Consider the following 25,843-nt stretch of genomic DNA (forward strand, 5'->3'; position numbering starts at 1 on the left):
TATGAAGAGGTGTGTTTTTTTTTCAGTGTATTATAATGTATTATCAATTTACCATATATTTAATAATGATATACAGTAGATTTTTTTTTTTTTTTTTTTTAATATATATGTGGTATTTAGATATACAATATCTTCCTCAGCTTCATTTTTTTAAGTGAATAAGAGATCAACACTATGCAGATATCTTTTAATTCAGCTGAGATTTTAAATCTTATTAAGCCATGGACTGCGCAGTTCTTCTTCTTCTATTTTGTTTTGTTATTAGCCCCTACTTCTGTCCTCTCAGTCAATAAAATGTACATTAAATTCAGCAACTGTGCATTATGAAACAACAAAGTAATGGTAATTCTAACAAAGCTAAAACACAAAGGGGGATATGTAATAAAAGACACTAAGTTTGCACAGGAGCAGTAACCTATAGCAACCAATCAACAGGAAGTATCACCTGTTTAAAAGCAAATATCTTATTGGTTGCCCCTGGGCAAAGTTAGTGCCTTTAATTACATATGGGATTAAGAATGTAGAACAAAATCAAGTGAAATAGATAACCCTTCATTGCTAGAGATAAATGAATGAACCACACTTCTCCTTTTGCTTGAGGAGGTCAAGGTAATACAAAATAAAAATTTGCTAGTTTCTCTATAAACAATCTATCAAAAATCAGTCTTATGAAAAAGGCTAGCCAGCCAAATCCAATGGACTAGACTACAATGTACTCATATGCAAATGACTTACAATTCACCATCACCAACAACTATATTTGATATTTTTCAGAATATCCACACCCAGGAAGCTTAATTTCTTTCCTGCAATCTGTCTTCCCTTCTCCTGCTCACAACTTTCCAGGCCAGACACTCAAGTGGCAAGTGATACTTTTTTGCTCCATTTACTAGTAACTATACTACTGCTGTATATCGAAACCGTACAGTCAAAAATAAATAATATAAAATGGAACCGATATGAACATCATTCATATCAAAAGGGGACAAACATAGGAAATAAACGTTTTTGTGATATCTATGGTAATATGTGGTATACTTTCAAGGGCCACAACTTATTACTTCCCTCAGCTAATATGTGCCTGTACAAAAGATCTTTAAATTAAATATTGTAATTTCAAAATGTATCAAGAATAGAAAATGAGCTGTTTTAAAGATTAATTTTGGATGTGTATATTGGCATGTCAGCATGAGATGTATAAATGTCATAAGTAATTTACATTGAGGTATATTTCACACAATATTTATTATGTGCAATAGTAACCATTTGCACAACAGGTCCCAGCTTTACTAAAATCTCATTGGAAACTGTTGGAATAGCTTTTGAAATGTACTGAGGTCACAAATCTTGCAATGAGAGACTGTCTCTGGACATAAAAGAGTGCAAGACTCATTACAAAAGATGACATAAGAGGATGATGTGGAGGCTTTCCTCGCTATATTTAAAAGAGTGGCAGAGCGGAAAAAACTTTGGACCAGGGGGTGGGGGTGATGGCTCCTTTTCGAACTGGTGAGCCCCTAAAGGCTTACTTTGATTTGAATAGCGAAGATGCAAAATAGTACCAAAGCTTAAAGCAGAATTATTGGCCTGTTTGGGAAGAACCATGGCTATGATGGCACAGTGGGTACACGCCTGGGCATTCAATGTTGACAAACATATAAGGTTGCAGGATTGGTTTAAACCATGATGTGAAACAGTATTGTGACTCCTTTCCTATTTACCAATTAAATGCCCCATATCAAAAGTCCATTACTCATAATTGAGGTACCCTTTGAGAGAATCGCCATGGATCTGATTATGCCACTCGATTTCCAGAGGCAATTCCACTAAGGAGTGCTTCAACAAAAAGCATTGCAGTAGAGTTATTTCTGATGATTACACATACGGGTATCCCAAAAGAAATACTGACTGACCAGGGTACGCCATTTATGTCAAAGGTTTCCTAAGAATTATGTAAATTATTAAAAATCTTACAACTGCGTACCTCTGTGTATCACGCCCAAATCAATGGGCTGGTAAAGAAATTCAACAAAACCCTAAAAGGAATGTTGTGCTATAAAAAAAAGAGTTGTGGCCACAGATGGCAAGGACTGGGATTGCCTGTTACCTTGCCTCATGTTCACCATTAGAAAGGTGCTCCAAGCTTCCACAGGGTTCTCTACCTTTGTGCTTTGTGACACCCAAAATAACATGGTAACCAGATGGTTTTTTGCACTACAAAATTTCAAATTTGTAGTAGAACACCGACCAGGGAGTCAGCAGGGAAATGCTGTTGCTCTCTCTAGGGTATGCTCAATCAAACCAGTTTGAGCAGGGGGTGGGGGGAGGAGATAGCATGGTTTGGAAAATCATAGAAGGAAGGTATATGCCTCCCAGAATCCTCTATGAATCAGCACATACAGCAAGACTGCTACTTATTTGTTATATATATGTGTGTGTGTGAACTTTCATTTTCTGCCAAAACTGTTGTGTTAAATAAATTCACACTATAAATAGGTTTTGTTAGGCACAGTTGTAATGTTTATTAGCACACAGAAATGAATTATGCAGACATTTTTTAAAATATTGGACTGCTTCGAACATATAACTTGGTCATGTGATCTGTGACGTCTGAATAACTGTAACGGTGGTCCTTTAAACATGGTATTGGCTTAGGAGTTAAGACTTAAGAAATGTTCAGAAAGTGCTGCTCATTGCACAACTTTGAGATGCAACATTGTCCAAACATAAAAATGCACAACCATTTGCCCATAGTGATAGCCCTGCTGGACTTTCTTTTGTTCTTCATGACCTTAACCTGACTATTCTCAAACAAACCGACATTTTTAAGCAAATGGTTAAGCACATTCTCTGGCCCTTGGCCACCAATCAGTGGGATGTCAACAACATTTCCAAGGCCTTCTCATTCTTTCCCATGTGATCATTTGCAACTTTCACCTATTGTGTCCCTTGGACAGAAAGCCATGGATGTTATTGTTGACTTGCCTCCAGCCAAGGATAATACTGTTATTTGCATGGTTATTGGCCAATCTGACTGTATAATTCATTACTCTCCATAAACTTCATTTCTGTCTAAGTCTACAGTTCTAAGCTGCTGTGTCAAAGTCCTTAGAGTAAATTACATTTGGACAATTCCTTGGCCAGAAGTATCTCACAATAATGTTTTTGCCTTTATGGTTATGTTATGATCTCATAACTTTTTATTTACATTATTTGCATTGCTCACATATCTACTATATGACTTGCCACTAAGGGCAACCATTTAAAGTCTTGCATTAAACCTCTGCTGACAAAAGACATATATTTTTTCTCAAATATGTATTTGAGTCTGTAGTTTGTCAGACCTTTTCCTGACATCTCCCAAAGATTTTTAAGGTTTTCCTTGTGTCTCTTCTCCGGCCTGTGATAAACTTTTTTTCTTCAATCAGTAACCTTTTGCTCCTGTATTAGTGGATGACAAACTTGAATTTTTTCTTTAAGCGTCCTAATCATTCTTTAGTAATTAAGCTCTTAGTGCCACCTTAGTATCATTTAAAGTCAGTGCTGTTCATGATTTTCCATGCCATGGGTTACCACATCCACCTTGAGGTACCCTATTTTGACAGACTTGATCTAAATTATAGCTAGCTGCCATGTAATGTTTTAAGGATGCTGAAAAGTACTTTATGGTACTTACAACTCTTGCCAATTTTCTGTTATGTCTAGTAATCTTTTGCCCTAGACCAAACCACCAGCATTTGTTATGAAACAATAATGCTTTATCAAAATTAAAATTAGTGACATAAAAAACTTTGCCCTGATCCACTGGCACCTGCACGTATCAGCTTTATTTGGCATGAAAATTCAGAAAACTATATTGATCTGTAATCAATTTATAACCTTTAATGTATTCCAGACTGGAATCCGGTAATATCCTCTCTAAATGAGCCTAATTTCCTAGTTATAATTGTCTTTGATTTTGAAATATTGGTATTTTTGGTTTTACTGCAGTCTTGTGGCACATATCCTAATAATAAATCTGCATATTAAATTGGGGTAGGAGATTTATTTAAACATTTCCATAAGATGAGTCTGTACATTCAATTGTCTGTGCTTTATGCACAGGATTAATGGTCATCATCAAACATATACCTTAATTTTATCTTACACATCGCAAAAATAATTATTAATCATTGGAATAGAATCGATGTATGTATTACCTAATTTGAAAAGAGTGTTTTTTAATAGTCATTTTTTTTCCTGCATGTGGATCCGTTGCAACCATAGTTTGGACTAGCAGTATGATATACATGTGACTGAATGTATGAATATGCAATCATGTTAGGTGTGGTATTCTAATTCCCTACAGTATATTAAATTCAATATCTATAAAATATAAACAGATATAGCAAACATAACAAAACAATTGTCGATATTGGATTCTTTCTCATTATATTACCAGATTACAGCTTTTTCTGCATATTACAGCTGCTCTGTAATAACACCACCACCACCACTTACGTAGCTTGCTCTCTTATCTGTGCTGTAATCTCATCCCACCTCTGGCTCTGCTGATTCCTCATTGCCATAGGAACCTGCAATAGATTTGTAGTCAAGAAACTGTCTGCTGTGTTCAGTGGATTCTTTCTCTCCCAGTCCTTTCTGTATGTATCTTCTTTTACCTGTCAACCTTTTATTGTTTGTTCTTGGCATCTCTCTTTCTCTTTTGTCTGTTGAATGTTCTTTTTTTAAATTCCTTATCATTGTCTTCTTCGTTTTTAACTTTAATCATTTAGTCTTTCATTGTTTTCAATCTAACCTACTTTACTCATTACCAATATATTTTGCCTTTTTTAAATACAGTCTCTTAACAGTCTTTTAACCTTAACTCTCTCACTCTCCCCTTCCTTCTTGCCACTCATATAAACTCTCTCTATCCTAGGTGCCGTTAGAATGAGAAGCAACAGGAGCTGCCACCTTCTCAGCTAGAAAGAAGAGTGAATCATCCTTATTAAGGTACCTGCTGTTTTGTCTTTCCACTTTGGACTTATTATTAAGAAAGATACTTTTTAATTAATCTGTATAACAGAAACTCAGGGCACTGCAGAAAAAGGGATAAAAATACAATTACATAAAATGTATTATGGTTAGTACTCCTCCTGTTATTTTATGTGTTTTTGTTCTGTAATACCTTAAAGGGATTCTGTCATGATTTTTATTTTGTACTTTTTATTTTTAAATTACACTGTTTACATAGCAAATAGTTCACTCTACCATTTAAAATGTTATTCTTGAACAAGAAACTGTATTTTTTTTATTTGTAATATTGGTGTGTAGGCATTGGTGTGTAGGCAGTGCGTTGTGCCTGATTCTAAGCTTTCAGTAAGAGCCAGCTACACCTTGTTTCAGGTGATCTATTGTTTCTCCTACTCCCATGTAACTGGAGGAGTCCCAAGCCGAACTTGGATTTTGTACTATTGAGTTCTATTCTTATCACTTTTATACCACTTTTAGCAACACAGGTATCAGGTAGCTTCTATCTTGCTACCTTCCCATTGTTCTGCTGCTCGGCTGCTGAATAAAATAGGGAGGGGGGTTGTCAGGGAAAAACGCCACTCATGGACGCGCCTGACACCGGGATGGGGAACAAGGGGGTTACATTCAGTCACCTTTCACACAGGTTAGACTAAAATCAAGCACCCCCAAACACACCACCGCCTCAAATACACTATTCGCTGCCACTATCTATCATTAACAGGCGATAGAAACCTAATTACCCAAATATATCATACCCAAACTTTCCTACTGCAGTGAGGGATAGTTCTACTACTTTCACACACACCCCAGCAGCCATGGTTAATTTACATACACACTGCCCTACTGACAGTCCACTAGCTAATTAGCATACATACAACCAAGCAGTTAATACACCTCTAGGCCTGAGCAGTCATACAAGGTACGTGGGAATCGAGATAGAGCCAAAGGACAGAACTTATTAAATTTTATATTTAATATTACAAGGGTAAACAGTGCATTAAAAAGATGTTACAAAAGAGACATATACAAAACAGTCAATAAAATAAAAGGGGATAAAAACACAGAGAAATCCTAAGTACGTTAACGATAATATCTTGTGACCTCCTGAGGCCGGAGTTAGAAACAGTGAACTCACAATCCAAAAAGAACATGGAGCCCCAAAATATGAGTTAACTGGTACCTGGGTCTGTGCCCTTTTTATCCTACTCCTGGGACCCTCCCTCATTACTGTATTCATGAGGAGGGAGTGTCCAGGGGCATGTCACAGGACCTCTCCTGTAGAGAGCTATACTTCTCCTGCCAGTTTCTGGTCATATAATATTGGTACTTGCCAGTACCCAATATTATTATGACAATAGGGGCTTGTCTTAACCCATATGGGGGCATCAAAATGATACCAAACATGAGGGGGGTCTCATGTCCCAGTCCCCCTGAACCCATTCCTCCTAACCAGGGGCGTTTGGGCCCCTCTTGCCGCGTGAGGCGGCTCCTGGATGCCGCCCCCCTCCCGCTCCCCAGCGCTTACCTCTCCAGCGCAGGAGCGGGTCCGGGGGCGGTCTGATCGCTAGCGCAGAGAGCGCAATTGCGCTCTCTGCACTAGAAGAGCCGAATTTCCGCTTTAAAAACCGGAAATTCGGCTCTTAAAGTTACCAGGAGCGGCTTTTTGCCGCCCCTTGTAACTGGGGCGCTTCTGCCGCCTGAGGCGAGTTTCTCAACTCGCCTCATGGCAGAAGCGCCCCTGCTCCTAACTGGCGGGTATAGGCCACCCCTGTTTGGTATCATTGGGAAGCCTGGGGCCTCCTCATAAATCCTACGTGATTTATGAGGATGTGGACTTAAAGCAGTGGAGATATGGATCCATTTCTATAATCCATATTTTCTGCACCCCCCTGCTGCTCCTAGGTCCCAAACTGACCTCTTTGATCACAAAGAAAGCAATAGCCCCAGGTTTCCTGCCCTCCAAATGGCTGGATACGGCTAGTCTGCTCCCTCTGCTGAATGTGTCACCTTCCAGCAGGCCCTGGGTGCATATTTAATTAAGAGTCTCTGCGGGAGACCAGATGGTGCTAGGGGTTAACCCTTTGCCATGCCAGGCTTAACAATTTACAACGCCAGGGCAATACTGCTGGCATGACAGGGATGATATCACTCCAACTTGCAGCTCAGCAGTGAAATGTAACTGAAGCTTATCCGAGCACAAATCACATGGCTGTGGCACCCTGGGAAAGTAATAACATGGCTAACCCCATGTGAAATTTCAAAATTAAATGAAAAAAAATCTGTGCTTTTAAAAAACGGATTTCAGTGCAGGATTCTGCTGTAGAAGCTTTATTAACTGATGTGTTTATGTGTTTAACTTGCAAGATATATATATATTAAAAGTCCAGGAATGGTGCACACAGAGAACTCCAGGTACTGCCTGGGTGCATGGTTAACATAACATAATTAGTAAGCACAAACAAATCGCACTCACAGAAGCAAAAAAAGAAATGGTGTTTAATTCAACGTTTCAGCTTAGACTCAAGCCATCTTCAGGAGCGGTCCATTACCACATGTTACTAGTCTTGCAACACTTGATGTATGTAACCTATATGCAATAATACCTCTGGTCGGAGGTTTGGCAGCATGTAAGGAAGCGCTAATACAGGGCCATACAGGAAATCCTCCTATTGAGTTTTTGTGCTCTTTATTGGAAATGACTTATAATTATTTCAAATTCCAACAGACGTTTTATCTGCAGAAGACTGGCACGGCGATGGGTTCCAATGTGGCCACTTCATATGCAAATTTATTTATGGGTTCATATGAACATGATTTCATCTATTCTAAATATCAGCAGCAGCTACTTTTATATTGTAGATTTATTGATGATATTTTAATCATTTGGCGAGGGGACCACTTTGGAATATAATAATTTGTGGCAGACTTGAATTCACAACCTACACCAGTGGGATTTACATTAAATTGGCATACTGATACTGTTGATTTTTTAGATGTGAGACTGTATCGTTCTACGGAGGGAGTCGGCTCTACATTATTTCGTAAAGATACGGATCGTAATACGATATTACATGCTCATAGTTTTCATCCGCCCTCTATTTTGAAATCTATAACATACACACAATTTTTGAGAGTGTTTAGAATGAATTCTGATTGGGCAACAGCAGAAACACAAGCTATGGAAATGTTGGAATGTTTTTTGGAACGTGGATATATGGCCAATTTTTTGAAGTTGGAATTGGATAAAGCCCACAAAATATCTCTGCAAGAACAAACTAAAAAATCTAAAAATGTAATTAATTTCGAGAGGATGGTTTTCATTACGGACTACACACCAGTAAGTGATAAAGTGAATCATTTAGTGAAAAAACACTGGCCTATCCTACAACTTGACTCTGGTTTACCTTTTACAAATGTTCCGCCACCTATCTGTGCCTATCGTCGGGGTCGATCTTTGTGAGATATGTTGGTGGTTACTGATTTACCTAAACAAAATGTGAACAGTTGGTTAAATACCCAGAAAATGGGATGTTTTCTGTGCGGGGGATGTAAAACGTGTGGATGTCTAATAACTGGCAATACTTTCACACATCCACATTATGGAAAGAGATTTCAGATACGTTACAGACTTACATGTACATCTGACCATGTGATCTATTGTATCACGTGCCCATGAGGATTATGTTATATTGGGAAATGTATTACATCCTTTAGATTACGGATGAATAATCATAGATCCACAATAAGATTGGCCTTAGCCATTGGCAAGGCTGATAACCTCCTGGCACGATATTTTATGCAATTTAAACACGCTTTTTCTACTTTGCGAGCCATACTGATTGACCATGTACCACTGTTAATGCGCAGTGGTGATCGAGCCAAGAAACTATTACAGAAAGAGGCAAGATGGATACATGTACTGGGTACCATGGCTCCCCGCGGATTGAATGAAATGCAATCTTTATCTTGTTTCTTATAAATTTAAGTGGGTTCCCTAGAATTTATTTATTTTTTTTAATTTATTTATTGTTAAATATGCTTTAACATGAGTTATCCATTCATGATGGCTTGAGTAGGATTATGAGCCATATGGAGAAGTGAATTATGAAGAGAATGAACGGATGATTATCCAAGTGGCTAATTTTGGTTGTGGTGCAATGTAATGTTGACAGTGGCAAAGCTTTTTATAAACATGGTTTTGAATTAAAGGGGATATTTACCTGGTTTTTTATAAGTATAGCTTGGGATAAAAGTAGATTCCAAGTCTAATCAAAGCCCTGACTTATATAAGAAGTCTTTGTGAAATGTAATATTTAAGGAAGTTTTCCCCTACAAGCAAAGATCCCTTTAAAATAAAGTTAAAAGAAAGAATACTTATAAAAGAAAAATATTGGAATAACTTATATGTTATGTTTTTAGATTTTTTGTATGGAATTGTAATCACAATTAATTATCACTATTCACTGTTTTATCACTATTTATTACTAAGGTATTTATACTTGGAAATGAGTTTAGTTACCCTTTAAATGGGATGGATTAAATTTTGATATATTAGCATGTTTAGTTGTTTGTACAGAATGATTGGTTGTGCTTACTATTTGAACACTGTGAGCTCTTCTGTTTATTATCCTACCGACGGTCCTTAGTGGACCGAAACGCGTCGATATGAGTGTGGAGCAATAAAATATCTTTATTTTTTTAATTACATGGAGCCGTGAGTGCTTTCTATTAGCAGTATATGGACTTATTTGGGTGAGAACCCGGCGTGTACTTTGGAAGTGGTGAGTGCCGTCAAGGAGAATTTTATATATATATATATATATATATATATATATATAATGCAATGGAGAGCCGGCACTCACGTTATGTTGGAGTCTGTTTAAATAATTTTTTCTTTATTTTTGCATTAAGACCTGTGAGTGCGGCATCTTTTCTCTTTTTATATATATATATATATATATATAGTATATATATAGTAGCAAGTAAATATGTCCCGCACTCACAGGTCTTAGGTGAAATAAAAGGTGTTTATTCATTCCACATCTAACGTTTCAGCTGCCTCTGCAGCCTTTCTCAAAGGCAAAGTGAGGAAAAAACAGTGCACTGAAAAAACCACAGTTTGGCTCCAAAACCATGACGTCACAAGGTGTGTGATACATCTAATTAGCATATGCGAGTACAAAAGAACAGACACAGGGTCAGACTGGGGGGTGCAGGGCCCACCGGGGCTCCCGCCCCAGGGGCCCTGCAGGTGCCCCAGCTAGCCATGTCCCCTACCCCCGCAGGGCCCCCCCTAACCCCCCCGCAGGGCCCCCACCTAACGTTCTCCCAGAGCGCGTATAAATTGAACACGTCAGGGGAGGTACAGTCAGAAGGGGGAGCGCCGGCAAAGGTCGGACTGGGCCGCCGTGGGGCCCACCGGGATTTTTCCCGGTGTCCCGGTGGCCCAGTCCGACCCTGAACAGACATAAATGTAGGTGTCAATAAACAAGTGTCAAATGACAAGAATACAAAAACCGGGAAAAAACATACAGTGGGGGCAGGAAAGCAGTAAAGTAACTACAAATAAAAAATATAAATAGGAAATATATATATATACACATAAAGCCCATACCGAAGGTAGTGCTGAACTGCAACTCGCACAATTACTGGATAAACATAATCTGCCAAGTGGTAAAAGCACATGAGGGACCAAGGCATAAAGTACAAGAACAAAGGAAAGGCAAAAGGTTATCTACAAACAGAGGATCACACTGAGGAGCAATGTGGCTATGTGGGAGTGTCACTGTGACTTCAAAGGCACAGTAGTACGCTTACCAGAGTAGGAGCAAAACTCTAGAGATCGTGACAGTAGGGAGTTTAGCGGAGCAAGAGGAAGTAAAGATAGCGAACAGGCAGTAAAACGCAAACGTAAAACAAAAGGTGGGGGTGCAGCGATCAGGTTGCTGAAGTGAAAGTGAGCTCAAATCTCACTGACAGCACCCACAAACGAGCCAATGCAGTAGTTAGGGTGCAAGTAAAGCGTGCACCACCAGCAAATGTAGAGGGTAGAATATACAAAGCTGATTGACAGGTATCAGCACTGAATAGAGGCGGCTCAAGGCCACCTTTATAAAAAGGTTTTCATAAACACTGGGTGAATAAGATTGCCGGGCTGCATGAGAATTCCGGCCAGACTGCAGGCAATGGGAGTTTAAAGGAGCGCATGCGCACTCACGTCTGCGGGGGTTATCGCGTGTTCGCGCATGCGCACTGGGGGGCCCGTGTTCGCGTATGCGCACGGGGGTGGGGGACCAACAGGGGCGGCCTTGGGGCGCCCAGAAGAGAAATCTGGCCCTGACCATGGCTGTATAGTTATAGAAAGAGCTGGAGCATGGCTGGTTCACTTGTACGAGTAACAGAACCCTACATGGCTGTGGTTCTAGACTCAGTACAGTGTTCACTATTATGCCATGTACCCCACAAGTTTAGAAATCATGCGGAAGGGGTAGGGTACCAAACTATATATTGGCAATAAGCTAGCACTAAGCTGTCAACAAGCTGTCAGAATAAGGGGCCCAATTTATCGAGATCGCTGGCACCAAGAACAGAAATGTTTGAAAATTAAATGTAAAAAAATAAAAAAGCAAGGTTCAGGGGAGAGTATAGGAAGAAAAATGATGATGGAAAGAAAAGAGAGAGGAAGGAGGGGGGGGGGGGTTTGGGGGGTGTTTAGTATGCCAAATCGGCTATGCTTACATTGTGTGCCTAGAGAAGCCTACAGCACTGGTCAATGGGCTGACAAAAAACAGAAACACAGGATGAGGAAAGAAAAGGAACAGCCGTCACTGGGCAGGTGACAGGCCCAAGGTGGAATTTCACATGGAGTAATAGCTAAATGGCAGAAGAATGTAGGGAGGGACGTAACACCACTTCAGGTAGTAAAAAGAGAAACGAGGGTGACAACTAGATACTAATAGTAAACACAGCTAATAAAGGGTATCTAGAGCAATAAAAAGTCAATAAGGTTAGTAAACCAAGTCCAAAGGAAGCATATGAAACCAGTTCATTTAGACCGTAGGGATTCACAGTGTTGAGTTTATGCATCCATTTCAATTGTTTTTGTAATAGCAGTTTCTCTCGGTCGCCTCCATGGGCTGGCGGAGGTATAAAGTCAATAATCATGCTTTGTAGGCTGGCCAAAGAGTGCTTGTGGGTAAGGAAATGTGCCGCAACAGGGGTATCAGCTTTGCCAGTTGCCAGAGCTGCACGGATTGCAGACCGGTGATTAGCCATACGGTCACGAAAAGTCGTTATAGTCTTGCAGACATAAAAGAGACTGCAGGGACATTTAATAAAATAAATAATGAATTTTGAAGTGCAGGTAACTCTGTGTTGTATTGTGATGGGCCGACCAGAATGTGGATGGTTGAAAGAGAGAGTTACAGGTAATGCAATTAGGACATCTGTAGCACCCAAATCTACAGTAGTGGTAAGCAACCAGGACTGTGGAGTTGATGTCTGGTAGCAGTGGATCGGATCCGTTTTCATTAGTAGGGAACCTGAATATGGGCGGAAGGGTGCGGTCCTTCTCGAGTACAGACCAATGGTAAAAAATAGAGTCAATCAAAGGTTTCTTATCAGGGGTGTAAGTTGTGATGAAGGTCAAACGATCTTGCTGTGTAGTACGTACACGGGTGTCGATGGTGTGTAAAGCCTGTTCTTGTTTGTGTTCAAGTTCTCTTGGTTAAAAACTCGATAGGAGGTCTGTCAGGTTCTGGATGTTTAATGAGAAAGGTCATAACGTTGGCGATACCTTCATTGATTGGTATAACTGTGTACAGGGAAGATACATCCATAGTGGCTAGTAAGGTTTCTTCCGGTAAGGGGTAAAGTGCCCGCAGTTTGAGTAATAAATCGCCAGTGTCCTTGATGTAAGTCGGGGACTTTGTCACTAGTGGCTGCAGGAAGTGATCCACATACACGGACAGGGGTTGTAGAAGGGAATTTCTGGCACTCACTATGGGCCGCCCAGGAGGATGTGTAAGATGCTTATGGATCTTCGGTAAAGTATAAAAGATTGGGCATTTTGGATGTTCACTGGTAAGAAAATTGAAGGTGTCTTTATTGATGTAGCCGCATTGTAGGCCCTGTGAGAGTGTAGCATCAATGATTTTCTTATAAGACCAAGTGGGGTCTCTATCCCTTAGATCTTACTCCCTTTTTAAATATAGGAATGACATTCGCCTTCTTCCAATCCCTAGGTACCATACCTGATGAAAGAGAGTCTGAGAATATTATAAACAATGGCCACTGTAATTCTGACCCTAGCTCTCTAAGTACCCAAGGGGGGAAATTCCATCTGGCCCCGGTGCCTTGTTCACAAGGCAACAGTGCAGCTATTGGGTGGGACTTGGTACTCTGGCTCCTCTACTGTATACACAGAAGAAAAGAACTGGTTAAGCACATCTGCCATTTCTGTATCCGCTGTAACCATATTGTTACTATAACTCAATGGGGCCACACCCTCAACCTGCATCTTTTTACTATTAATATACTTAAAAAACTTTTTGGGGTTAGTCTTGGCCTCTGCCGCAATGCGCTCCTCATTTTCTATCTTAGCCTTCCGGATTGCTCTTTTACAACACTTGTTATAGTGTTTATATTCATTAAACGCAGCTACTTATGTTTCTTAAAAGCTTTCCTTTTTTTCCCTATTAACTTCTTTACCTCAGATTTAAGCCACATAGGGTGATTCTTAACACTTCTACTTTTTCTTATTAATGGAATAAATTGAGAACAGTAATGATTTAATATCATTTTAAATGGCAACCATTTCTGATGTATGTTTTTATCAGAAAACATAATGCCCCAATCTATGCCCTGAAGCACTGCCCTTAAGGAACTAAAATTTGCTTTTCTAAAATGCAAATAGAATAGGATTACACTCACTGGTCTTAGAAAAAATAAAACTGCTTTATTTCAGATGGACTAACATTTTGGCTAGCAATCTAGCCTTTTTCAAAGTGATTCAAACCACACAACAATTGCCTAATAAAGGTGGCTGGAAGGTGTGGTGAGTGATGTGATGTCATCACACATCACTGTAGTGGGACACGTCACAATATAGTGTAGCAATAAAATAAAGAATCAAAAGTAAAGCTTTAGTGAACATACCAAACCAAATACAAAGACAAAAGACAGTAGCAAGATAAAAAGATTCACTGTAGAACAATGCAAATTCACATGTTAGTCTACATATTAACATATGTTACAAATTCATCAGTCTACATACTAGAATAAAATAATACTCACAGAGTTATACAGGTATGGAACCTGTTATCCAGAATGCTTGGGACCTGGGGTTTTCCAGATAAGGGATCTTTCCGTAATTTGGATCTCCATAACTTTAATTATATCTATAACTTAATTATATATTAGTTAGGATCAAGTACAAGGTACTGTTTAATAATTACAGAGAAAAAGGAAATAATTTTATAAAATAAGAATTATTTGCTTATAATGGAGTCTGTGGGAGATGGCCTTTCTGTAATTTAGAACTTTCTGGATAATGGGTTTCCGGATAAGGGATCCCATACCTGTATATAGAACTTGACATGAAAACATCAAAAAAATTGTAATATACATATTGTGGAATTCCTCTAAATGTGCGTGCTAATAAAGTAACCTTAATATTCAGTAAACACATATATCATCAGAATATATGCTGATGTGTGCAACCCTAGGTATAGTGTACATGAATGTTGCTATTGAAGATGGGAACAATTATGGACACCTTGGTCTGCCAGCACTCCAAAAGTGATGCAAGTGGGCTTAACTATTATTATTTCTTAAATGGGTGACCACCTTTCACCTAAAATGAACAGTTTCAACCCCACCAAACAAAACACACCAGGGATATCCCAGGAGTCACTTCTAGTCATATTTCTGCTCTTTGATTTTTATAACCCACTACTGTTTTTTATTTCTATATCCTTAATCTTCTCTGCCTTGTTGTGATGTCTTTAATTTATATTTCTCTTGCCATTTATACTCTGTGCTGATTCTACTTTAAATTTTGAGTATGGTCTGACATTTTTAACCCTGTTGCTATGGACACATATAGACATTTTCAACCTCTTATTTCCATATCTTTACTATTTTCTGCCTTTTTTTTTTATGTGCTTATTTTATGTATGTCTCCCATCTATACTTTGAATACTTCCACGTTGAATTTTGAGTATGACCTGGCATTCTAACCCTGTTACAATAGACTCTGTGTCCTATTTCTATTACTGTGATGTATGCTAATTCACCATGGCAATACGTATAGATACTTTCAACTACTCGTTTTGCCACTACTGTATATGGGCCCTTGCCAATCCATAATATGGTTTTTGTATATATACGCGTGCCTAAGTAGATGTAACTATGGTAATCGTATCAATGCTCCCACTCATAGGCGGAGGGTGACTTTTTTGTTTGGGGAGGCTAAAGATGGGCCACACAGAGACTGACCTACAGCTAATGTGACACTTAGTGGATTCACTGCTGGTGTAAAAAATTAACCTCCCAACTACCTCTTGCAGTTCCCACTGACTGGGTGGGAGAGCTTTTTTAACCTAAAATGCTTAGGATGTAAAAGTAGAGGGGTTCTCCATCCACTTGTATTTAGGATCAGTTAGCTTAAAGGGGTAGTTCACCTTTATATATTTTTTTTATATAATATTGATATTCTGAGACAATTTGCAATTTATCCTCTTATTTTAATAGTTTTAAAGTTATTTTACTTTTTGTTCAGCAGCTCTCCATTTGGTATTTCAGCAGCTATCTGGTTGCTAAGGTCTAGTTTATCCTAGCAGCCAGGTAGTGGTTTCAACAAGAGATGGGAATATGAATAGTTAAGGGGTCTGCATGGAAAAATAAATAATAAAAAATAACAATAATAAAAAAATTGTAGCCTCGTAGAGCAAGCTTAGTGACCCCCATTTAAAAGCTGGAAAGAGGCAGAAGAGAAAGGCAAATTATTCAAGAACTATAAAAAAATTAATAAGAAAGCCCAATTGCAAAGTTGCTAGAAATAGGCCATTCTATAACATACTAAACGTTAACTTAAAAGTGAACCTCCCACCCTTTAGATGTGTTTTAGTTAGTTTTATAGAGAGAGAGGCAGTGGGTACTGATATCCCAGGCACATTATATACAGTGAGACGCAGTCTGTATTTACAAAATCAGCACATTATATACAGTGAGACGCAGTCTGTACGTACAAACCCAGCACATTATATACAGTGAGATGCAGTCTGTATGTACAAACCCAGCACATTATATACAGTGAGACGCAGTCTGTATTTACAAAACCAGCACATTATATACATCGAGACGCAGTGGGTAACTGATGGCCCTGGCACTATAACACTGGCACGGATACACAACATTGGCCCCACTGTAACTAACTAAAAATGAACAAAACAATGACAAAAGTAAAAAACAAAATAGTAAGTGCAAAAAACAACAAATATGTAAAAGCACAATGAGCTTTTTAAGGGGGAAAGAGTTAACTTACCATCCATCTGTTAAGGTAGGGGATAGGGATATTATAAATGTCAGGTCAGGCAAAAAAACAATTTAATTTCAACTAGTGATTCAGCCTTTAGAACTGTATAATACATGTGTATAGTGCTTGTGTATAGTGCCTGTGTATAGTACCTGTGGGAGTGGGATGAAATCTGCAGCAAAAGTTGAGAGTTGGTTTTTAGGTAAAGGATACAGTCTGCAGATTCTTCTTTTCAGTCTTCAGTTCTGCACTGCCTTCAGTTTGCAAAATCTCCCGATCCCTGTATGCATCTGTGCTTTGATTGGTCAATTTTACTGTCTGTCAAGAAAGCTGTGCTCTGATTGGAGAATCCGCAAGAAGAAATATCCAGTCAGAGCACAGCAGAATCGGCTTGCAAGAACAGAAGATTTGCAGGACAGCACAGAAACGGGGTGAGGTTTTTTTGTTTTGTTTTTTTTTAAGGTCCAAGCAGGTTTGGGGAGGCTTAGCCTCCCCTAGCCTTATTGAAAATCCACCTATGCTCCCACTACTCTGCAGCCTTATACCTAACGGTTTCCTCTACTGTGCGATGTCCTTACTTCTCAGCACCTCTGTACATTCTGGTGAGTAATTTGTAAATGATTGCTCCCTCCATAGTAACTCCCTATATTTGTAAGCATATATTCTGGTAGTGGATATGTTTACTAAATATGAAGGTTACTTTATTTGTGTGCACATTTAGAAGAATTCCTTTAATTTCCACAATATGTACATTCAATCTTTTTTGATGTTCTGTATATAACCCTATGAGTATTATCTCATTTTAGTATGTAGACTGATATATAAATTTGTAACATTTGTTAACACCTAGACTACCATGATTTGCAACATTGTTCTACAATGAAACTGATTATCTTGCTACTGTCTTTCCTTTTTGTATTTGGTTTGGTATGTTCACTAAAGCTTAAATTTTTATTCTTTATTTCATATATTGTAATGTGTCCCACTACAGTGACGTGTGATGATGTCACTGACCTCACCTTTCTGCCTCTTTGGGATAATTAGGCAATTGTTGTGTGGTTTGAATCACTTAAAAATAGGCTTGATTGCTAGCAAAATTTTAGTCTATCTGAAATAAAGCACTTTTTTCCCCTAATACCCGTGAGTGCCTATTCTGTTTCTATAACATTTTAAATGTTAAGTGCCGGCAACCTTTTAACAGTTGACCATCTTTATTCCTTTACACACTGAGACAAGCTTCCCAGCCTCCTCCCACTATTTCCCAAGGCTGCAACATTCTAACATCCATCAAAAGCATATAACTTTATAAAACACAACACAGCTTATGCAAATACATAGGATTTTTCCCCTCACCTATAATGTTTCAAAACCTGGAAACATTATAAAGTACATAGTCAGCCAGATGCTTAGGTAAATTATTTTGGTGGGTTGAACTTCTGCAGATTTCACTGGCCAGTTTATTATTGCTTGAATGGTTGTCTGGTTTTTGTGCACCTGTGAGGGCTCAGAAATATAAACTAAATTGCTCACATGCCAAGTAGATCCATCCTGCAATCTGTAGGTTACTGGTCCCAACTGACTGTGAATCTGAATGGGATCAGATAAAATAGGATCAAATTTTAATCTGGTTGAGGGCTTTCTTATTTTTACCCATTGCCCAGCATTTAGGGTAACTGTCTTGGCTTTTTTTTTTAAATCAATTTGTTTTGTTTTGATCATTTCTGACAATATCTTGCTCGCAACTCTTGGGGATCAGTAACTTCCCTCTGGGGCCGTAAACGTGTTAGGGGCATCTGTTACTCTGATCAGTGGTGATTGTTAAGATTGCCAAATCAAGGTGAAACAATCTCAGGATCAGCACAAACTTTATTAGATGATTCTAACAGAAGCTATTACTGCTGAACACACACACTCTGCAGCTACCAACAAGTCTCTGTTAGCTAACTTGTACCCAGGTCTAAAAGGAGTGAGACCTCTAGTGGCTAAATCTAACAAATATTGCTACAGTGATTCCCCAGTTGCACTGTGGTGTGTACCTGTAGTGTTGTAGGACTGTAGTTAAAGGTTTTTCTAAACATAAGGCCTTCATGCAAATGTACCTTAAGGCCATTTTTAAAAGTCTGATTTAAGTGTTACACATCTCCTACGGCCTGTGGATGGTATAGAGGTGTTAAAATGTGCCTTATGCCCTTCATTTGAAGGAAATCTATAAATTCTTTTGACACAAATTGTGGCCATTGTCTGTAATAACTTCTAGTGGAAGTCCCCACCATGAAAACCATTCTACTAAAGTTGTGATGATGAGTTTAGAGGTAATGATTCCTGCTGTAGCTACCTCTGGGTTGCTACAGATATTTTTTTTTATTGCTGTTGGGTTGCTACAGATATTTCTCCACATATATCCAGCTGAATTTTATCCCATTGAGCTTGTGGAAAAGGCCTAACTTATAGTGGAGCAGCAGGTTTCTTCAGATTTTTTTCCACTAAGCAAGCAAGGTTCACCGTTTCAAATCACTGTTTCAATTTGTTTGTCTATGCAAGGCCACCACACTGCTTCTCTACAAAGCTGTTTTGTTCTCCTACAGTACATCTTTTTTTAACAAGGCACGTAATGGTGTTGGGATTTCTGCATAGTCAGCTACAAAATGTAAATAATAGTTTGTAAATCCCAAAAAGGAAGCAAGTTCTGCTCTGTATTTTGGTTCAGGCAATTGATATATGGCCTTAGCGTTGGATTGTAAGGGTTGAATTTCCAGTGATGATAATCTATGACCCACAAAGTCAACTTCGGATTGTGTGAAAATACATTTTGCTTTATTCAAGGTGAGTTTATAGTCCATCAGCCTGTGAAACACCTGATCAATTAATGCATTATGTTTTCCAGAGAGGGTGCATAGATAAGTGTGTCATCCATATAAATTGTTACCCCAGAGATTTCTGCAAAAACAGAGACCATAATTTTCTGGAAACAGCTTGGGAGAGAACACAACCTGAATGGCATGCATTTGAACTAAAGTCCTTGATGTATAATAAAAGCTGTCAGGTTTCTAGCCTGCCAAGAGAGGGGTATTTGTAAATAACCCTTACGGAGGTCCAGCTTTGTGAAAATTTTTGACCTGTGGCTTTGGGAAATTAAATCTTCTGTAGTGAGCAGAGGGAAACAGTCAGGTATTATTGCTTTGTATACCTGATGTAGGTCCACGAATAGCTAAATTGGCCCATTTTTTTTCGCAATTACTAGGTTGGAGACCCATGGGGAAGAGTCAGTTGGTTCTATAATATCCTCCCTCAACAGCTTATTGAGTTCTGCTTCAACTGCAGCATGGATTGCTAGAGGGGGCCTGCGCAAGGACTGCATCACTGCATCGCCTAAGTGTTTAACTGTCACCCAGCTTGCTGCCTCATCATCCTGTCACTGTTCTCCTCCCCCAAAACTATCTAACCCTGCTAGCTTCTGCTCAATAATCACAGGATTGTCAATCGAGCGCAGTGTTACAACTCTAGGGCTTTAATACAAGCCTCTAAAGTGGCAATTTGCTCATATTTGCGACAGAGGTAAGCACTTTGGGACAGGTTTTCCAAATCTGCATACATGTGGCAGACTGTGGACTGCGTCAGACCTTCAATCTTGCTGCTACTCATTCTCCCAGTTACAGAAAACAGTTATACAAAACCAGGGGGAAAAAAAGCACCTGGAAAAAATAAACTTTGTACCTTGTTTTAAACTCCTTTCGTTTTTAAATCCTGTGGTTTATAACTCCACTTATAGAGCATCCAATAACTCCCGTGGTTTATAACTCCATTTACAGAGCATGCACTAACTCCTGTGGCTTATAACGGTACTTACAGAGCACCCACTTAAAAAACAATCACTTAAGGCTGATGTCAGACGAGGCGTAGGGTGGTTATTTTCGGCAAGCGGAGAAAAACGCTTGCTGAAAATTACGCCCAAGCCTCCTACATGTGCCTGCACCCGAATGAATGGAATACGCTTGGGTGTAGGCACATGTAGCATTAACACACAAAAAAACGCGGGAGTTTGAAAGTCTCACGTTTTTATGCATGTTTCGGCTACATGTGCCTGCACAAAGAACACTATTTGCCTTTGCCCTCATAAGAATATTAAGAGATGTTGTCCTCCTGCTTGGGGCTTTATGATAAACCCTGGAAGCAGTTAAAGTGAAGGACTGAGTAGGACTCAGTATATGCTGAGGGTAATGGTTAGTATAGCACCCCCACCACCCAATAATGTGAGATCAGTTAGCATTTCTAGTACGTTATTCAACAAAAGGCACTGGATATGGGCAACAAAAACACAGGGTGGGTCCCAACACCCCAAGTATGTTCAGAGATAGTCAGAGAAGGTTGGTTAGGGCACCAAAAGCACAAAGTGGATTTGACCCCTGGATGCTTAAAAAAAAAAAAAAAAAAAAAAATCAGTGAACGTTGTCAATTATGTAGCCCACTTTAGTGACAGTGCTGCTACCTGCTGATACTTTTGGTGCTACAGGAGTCCTGAGCCCCGCTTACTTGGGGGAACAGGGGTTACTTTACTTGATGGCGTGCCTCCACCCTGGATAGGGACAGATTAAACTGTAACTCCCCTCCCTGGGAACTTGATACTGTACTGAAATCTCTGGTCAGGGACTCCCAGCACTCCTGGTACCTTACCCCTTCCCTTTGGGGTAGCTGCTTACCAGGCAGTGAGGATCCTCTTTGGATGAAGAGACCAGGACAATGGAATGATGCTTAACCAGTGGAACTTATTTATTGCAGATAGAGCAGACAGGCAGGTTACACAGGAGTACTGTTACATGTCAGGTTACACTCTCACTTCCCTTTGGAGACCCTCTCTCCCTGGGGCTACTTGCGGTCCCGCCAAGTGATCCTCCTTTGGGGTTCCCTCCGGTACTCACGCTAGAAGACCCTCTCTAGGGCTCTCCCCGGTACTCCCGCCAAGCAGACACCCCTTTGAGACCTCACCCCGGTACTCACGTCTGAGCACCCACTGGATTAAGTAATCTCCTGATTTTAACACTGTTGTCCCTGACTCCAGCTATGAGTGCTGGGGGATCTTAATCCGTCTATCTCCTGTAGGGGCGATGTCTGCCCACTAATTAACCTGTCTCCCACTCCTAGAGTGAGCTATTACCTTCCAACCTGCTATCTAAGCACACGTCAGTCACCTCTGTCCAGAGGGGGTCCCACGCAGAAAGACCTAACAGCACATGGCTGCACTCCCTTATATAGTCTAATGCACCACCCAGTGGCTGCTAACTGAAACTGCAGGGAAATTCCCTTTTTCACACAAAAACAACTAGGACCACCTTTAGGTGTCCAAATCCCATGAGGCCACCCTCTAGTGCCCGTTTCAACGGGAACCCTCCTGGGGGGCAATTTTGGAGATCCCTACAGTTATAAGAAACTTCAAATGGCAGTGGTACCTTTCACACAGTGACACACTTTTTGTTTGTGGGAAACTATGCACACTGTAGATTAACAGATAGAAGCAGTTGCAGAACATATTTTCTTCCTCTCTAACTGCTCTTATTCTGTGAAATCTCTCTACTTTTATTCTGCTTTCCACTAGTAGAAACTTTTTTTGATAAGGCCGCAACTTTTTTCTCACTGTGTAAATTTTTGTTGCTGTGAAATTTTGAGGCAGCTTCACTGATGGTGCAATTTGGAATTTTGCAGCGAATCAATACCTGCCAAACAATATTGATCATCACTACTTTTTATATTACCTATGCATTCTAGTTTTTTGCATTTACCCAATCAGTCTTCCTTTCTATCACTTCCTAGGTCCCCTGGTATTTTCTGTTCCACTAACCATGCATTTTGGTGCCCCAGCAGTCAGCAAGTGGGAACTTTATGGAAACAAAGACTGATTCAGAAGCTTCAGATTTTGTTCTGTGAAGGTGGGCAGCTTTTTGTTTTAATTTTTGCTCTTGAGTTTACCTGGCTGCACTGACACAGACACTTGTAAATGCTAAATGAAGGATAAATGCAAAATGATGCTTTTCACCTGTGCTTACATGCACCTGTGTCAGAACAGCCCTGTCAGTACGAATGGATTGCATTTCATCCTGAGCTTCCCTATGGTGGAATGCAGGAGAACTCCACTGTAGGAAATGCTTGGTGAAATGCCTGTGTGTATGAGCCCTTAAGGCAATAAGGGAAGCTTACTTAATTTATTAGTTATAATTTTGTGATGTACAGTATTTATTAATAGTCATGATCATTTTTAAGTTGATTGTACGAGAATTGGAGTTTATATAGTTTGAATATATTGACATTTCTCGAAAAAGTTGTGAAATTTCCATTAATCCTGTTTATTTATTTGGACATTTTTGGAGCATTGGCACTCATTCTTGGTTTCACTTAAAGGAACTATAACACATTTTTTTAGTTTTAATATATGCATTCTTAATACTTTTATTAAGATATGTATCATAAAAAAATTGCAAAATAATAAGTAGTTTTTGAATAATTTACGTTACCACTGATTTACTGGGCAAAGCTTCAAAAGGTGAAGTGGTGACTGCTTGACTTCCAGATTAACCCGGAAGCCAATTTGCAGCATTCTTTAGAGTCTTCGCAGTCCTTGTTCTTAGTGATTTATAGGCTTTTATGGCGATAGTGCAGGGAGATTGATGGGGACGGAATGTTTAGACTTTCCAGCTAAGACTGCCTTGCTGTCGGAACACATCTTCAATGATTACTTAGCAAGGCCAATTGCTTTAGATTTACCTATCCTAGATATTTGTCCTTGAAAGTGTGTGAAATAGAAAACAATGATGTGATTAACTTCCCCTTGAAAGTGTGCAAAATAGAAAACAACGATCAGATAAATTTCCCCTTGAAAGTGTTTGAAATAGAAAACAATGATGGGATTAATTTCCCCTTGAAAGTGTGTGAAATTGAAAATATTGATGGGATTATCTTCCTCTTGAAAGTATGTGATTAACTTCCCCTTGAAACTATTTGAAATAGAAAACAATGATGGGATTAATTTCTCTTGAGTGTGTAAAAAATAAAAAAACAATAACTTCCCCTTGAAAATGTGTCAAGGACAGACTGTCACTAATAATTCAATTTCTCTACTATTCTAAGCCTCCATCAGTGGTTCTCGGCAACTTAAACCTGGCACGCATTTTGCCAGTCACATAAAGCTTTCTAAATCTCGAACAGTCATAGGTTATAAAAAATACAAATATGTAGAAAATACTCAGAATGATCTCAAATTTTTGGAGAAAAAAATTAAACAATTGTATAATGCTAAAAAACACATATGTAAATCTTGAAAAAACTCAAGTCAAATGATTTCTTTGGGCTTGGGCAGCAACGAGTTCATATTAAAAAACAGTTAATTTGCATATGAGTGCATTTTTATAAATATATCAAGGAGACAAATCTCTGTGCTAAAGCTAAAACGTTTAGAACCTTTTATGTTTTACTAATTTTTGTCTTTTTATTTTTCAGACAAACTCTGCTATAACGGATACAAAAGTTTAAAAGTAACAGTCCCACTGGTATGTAAGTATCACCTGATAATTGGGGTAAATTTACGTATGGAATTTCAAACATATATGTGACTCCTTATATCTACTTTTTTTTGGTAGCTGAAAGTATATTATTCTTAGCTAATTCATCCTGAGATTCCCTCAGCATGCTCTCACAGTTCCATGGCAGTTCTATCATTTTATTTATCTTTCTATTGCTAGGCTAATGGAATTTATTCGCTGTCAGTGTTTTTCTGTAGGCTAAGACGTGCCCAAAGCAAAAATTTTAATTTACATCAATGAAAACCAACTGTCTCCAGTTAAAATCTGCCATCACAAGCAAATAGTCGGTCACATGGCTTTGGTGGCAGAAAAAACTCCACATTACATAAACCTAAATAACACCTAAAGAGAATATTCTAATACTCATGTGACATACTGTAAATGTAAAGTTTTTTTTTAATCTGTTGGCAGTGAAATGTACTATCCTTGAATATTTTTTTTTTCAATTTGACAATGTGGCTTCCTTTCTTAGATTCAAACTTGAAATTTTTAGCTGTTATTGTTGTATCAAAATTTTCGTCAGGTATGGATTCGCTGCGAAATTCCTTATTTCGTCATTGGCAACTTTTTTCATGGAAAAGTGAGGAAATTTATTTTTTCATGAAAAAGTGAGGAAAAAGTTGTTGCAAAAAACCAATGGTCGCATAAAAAAAAAGTTGTGAGGTAGCCGCGTTTTGCCTATTTTTTACAATGTTTCACAATTCTTTCAGCAGTTTGGTGAATTTCTTGGCAAAGCAAAATAGGACAGATACACCCATCACTAAAGGCAACATACATTGTATGGTATTGAATACTACATGTCATTGTTTTTGACTCTTTCCATTAAAAGTTAAATTGTGCTTCCAACCTCTCCCGATTTCATAATGGTACGTAGAAAATGTTGTGATGAAGTGTTCTTGAAATGCTATTTTTATTCCTTTAACATGTTTTGGGACTGGCTTTCAGCTATTTGACCTGTATAGCTATACCATCTGATTCTTGAGATCCCTAAAATTAATACCATATCTTCATTTAAAAAACAGTAATAAAGATTTACGGTAGAAATAGGTTGGAAATTATTACTTTACACACAGGCAGCATAGGGCAGGCAGAGTATGGCACACACAGGCAGCATACAGTGACACAATGCTGGCACTGCTCCTACACAATACAAAACACAATAACTATATATTAAAAAACTTTTTAATTGCAGTACCACCTCAGTATATGTTCTTTTTGTAGTGTGAAGGGTTTATTTGTGGGTGTCTGAGGTGTGAACAGGTGAACAATATGGGGTTTACAGTCTGAGCCTGAGGTGTGAACAATGCAGAGGGTGAACAATGCAGGTATTAAAAGGTGTGAACAACAGGGGATTACATTTTTAAACAATACAGGGGGTTTACAGCCTGAATCTGAGGTGTGAGCAATGCAGGGGCCCAGTTAATCTCAGTACTTATACCATTTAAATCTTACACAAAGGTAAGCCATCAAAGCAGCCAGACAGGTGGGGGGCCACACAGAGGGGGGAAAACTCCGAGCGCAAACTACCATGGGCCTCAAGTTCTTTGAATCCCTGCAACTGCCTGGACTCACTGGGACAGTAATGTATAAACGCACCTACACCACAACAGCCATAGAAGACCACTGGAAAAGCGAGTATTACCACCACTCTTAGGGGCTGATTTACTAAGACACGAATTCCAACCGAATTGGAAAAATTCCGATTGGAAAACGAACATTTTGC

At 39.0% G+C, this 25,843-nt stretch overlaps 1 protein-coding gene across 5 annotated transcripts in view; it reads left to right on the plus strand.

Moving 5' to 3' along the window:
- ctxn1 (cortexin 1) overlaps nucleotides 1-25,843 on the plus strand; it is a 57,851-nt gene that overhangs the window by 14,779 nt on the left and 17,229 nt on the right. Inside the window, exons 1-4 of one of the 5 annotated variants that reach the window (XM_031903739.1) lie at nucleotides 4,567-4,643; nucleotides 4,922-4,995; nucleotides 22,358-22,473; nucleotides 24,038-24,091. The gene's annotated coding sequence lies outside the window, so the exon portion shown is untranslated. Of the gene's footprint in view, nucleotides 1-4,566; nucleotides 4,644-4,921; nucleotides 4,996-22,357; nucleotides 22,474-24,037; nucleotides 24,092-25,843 lie in introns of those variants that run through there. The other 4 variants (XM_031903743.1, XM_031903735.1, XM_031903752.1 and 1 more) reach the window with 4 other exon arrangements.

This window comes from Xenopus tropicalis, chromosome 1, assembly GCF_000004195.4.
Source record: "Xenopus tropicalis strain Nigerian chromosome 1, UCB_Xtro_10.0, whole genome shotgun sequence".
NCBI classification, from domain to species: domain Eukaryota; kingdom Metazoa; phylum Chordata; class Amphibia; order Anura; family Pipidae; genus Xenopus; species Xenopus tropicalis.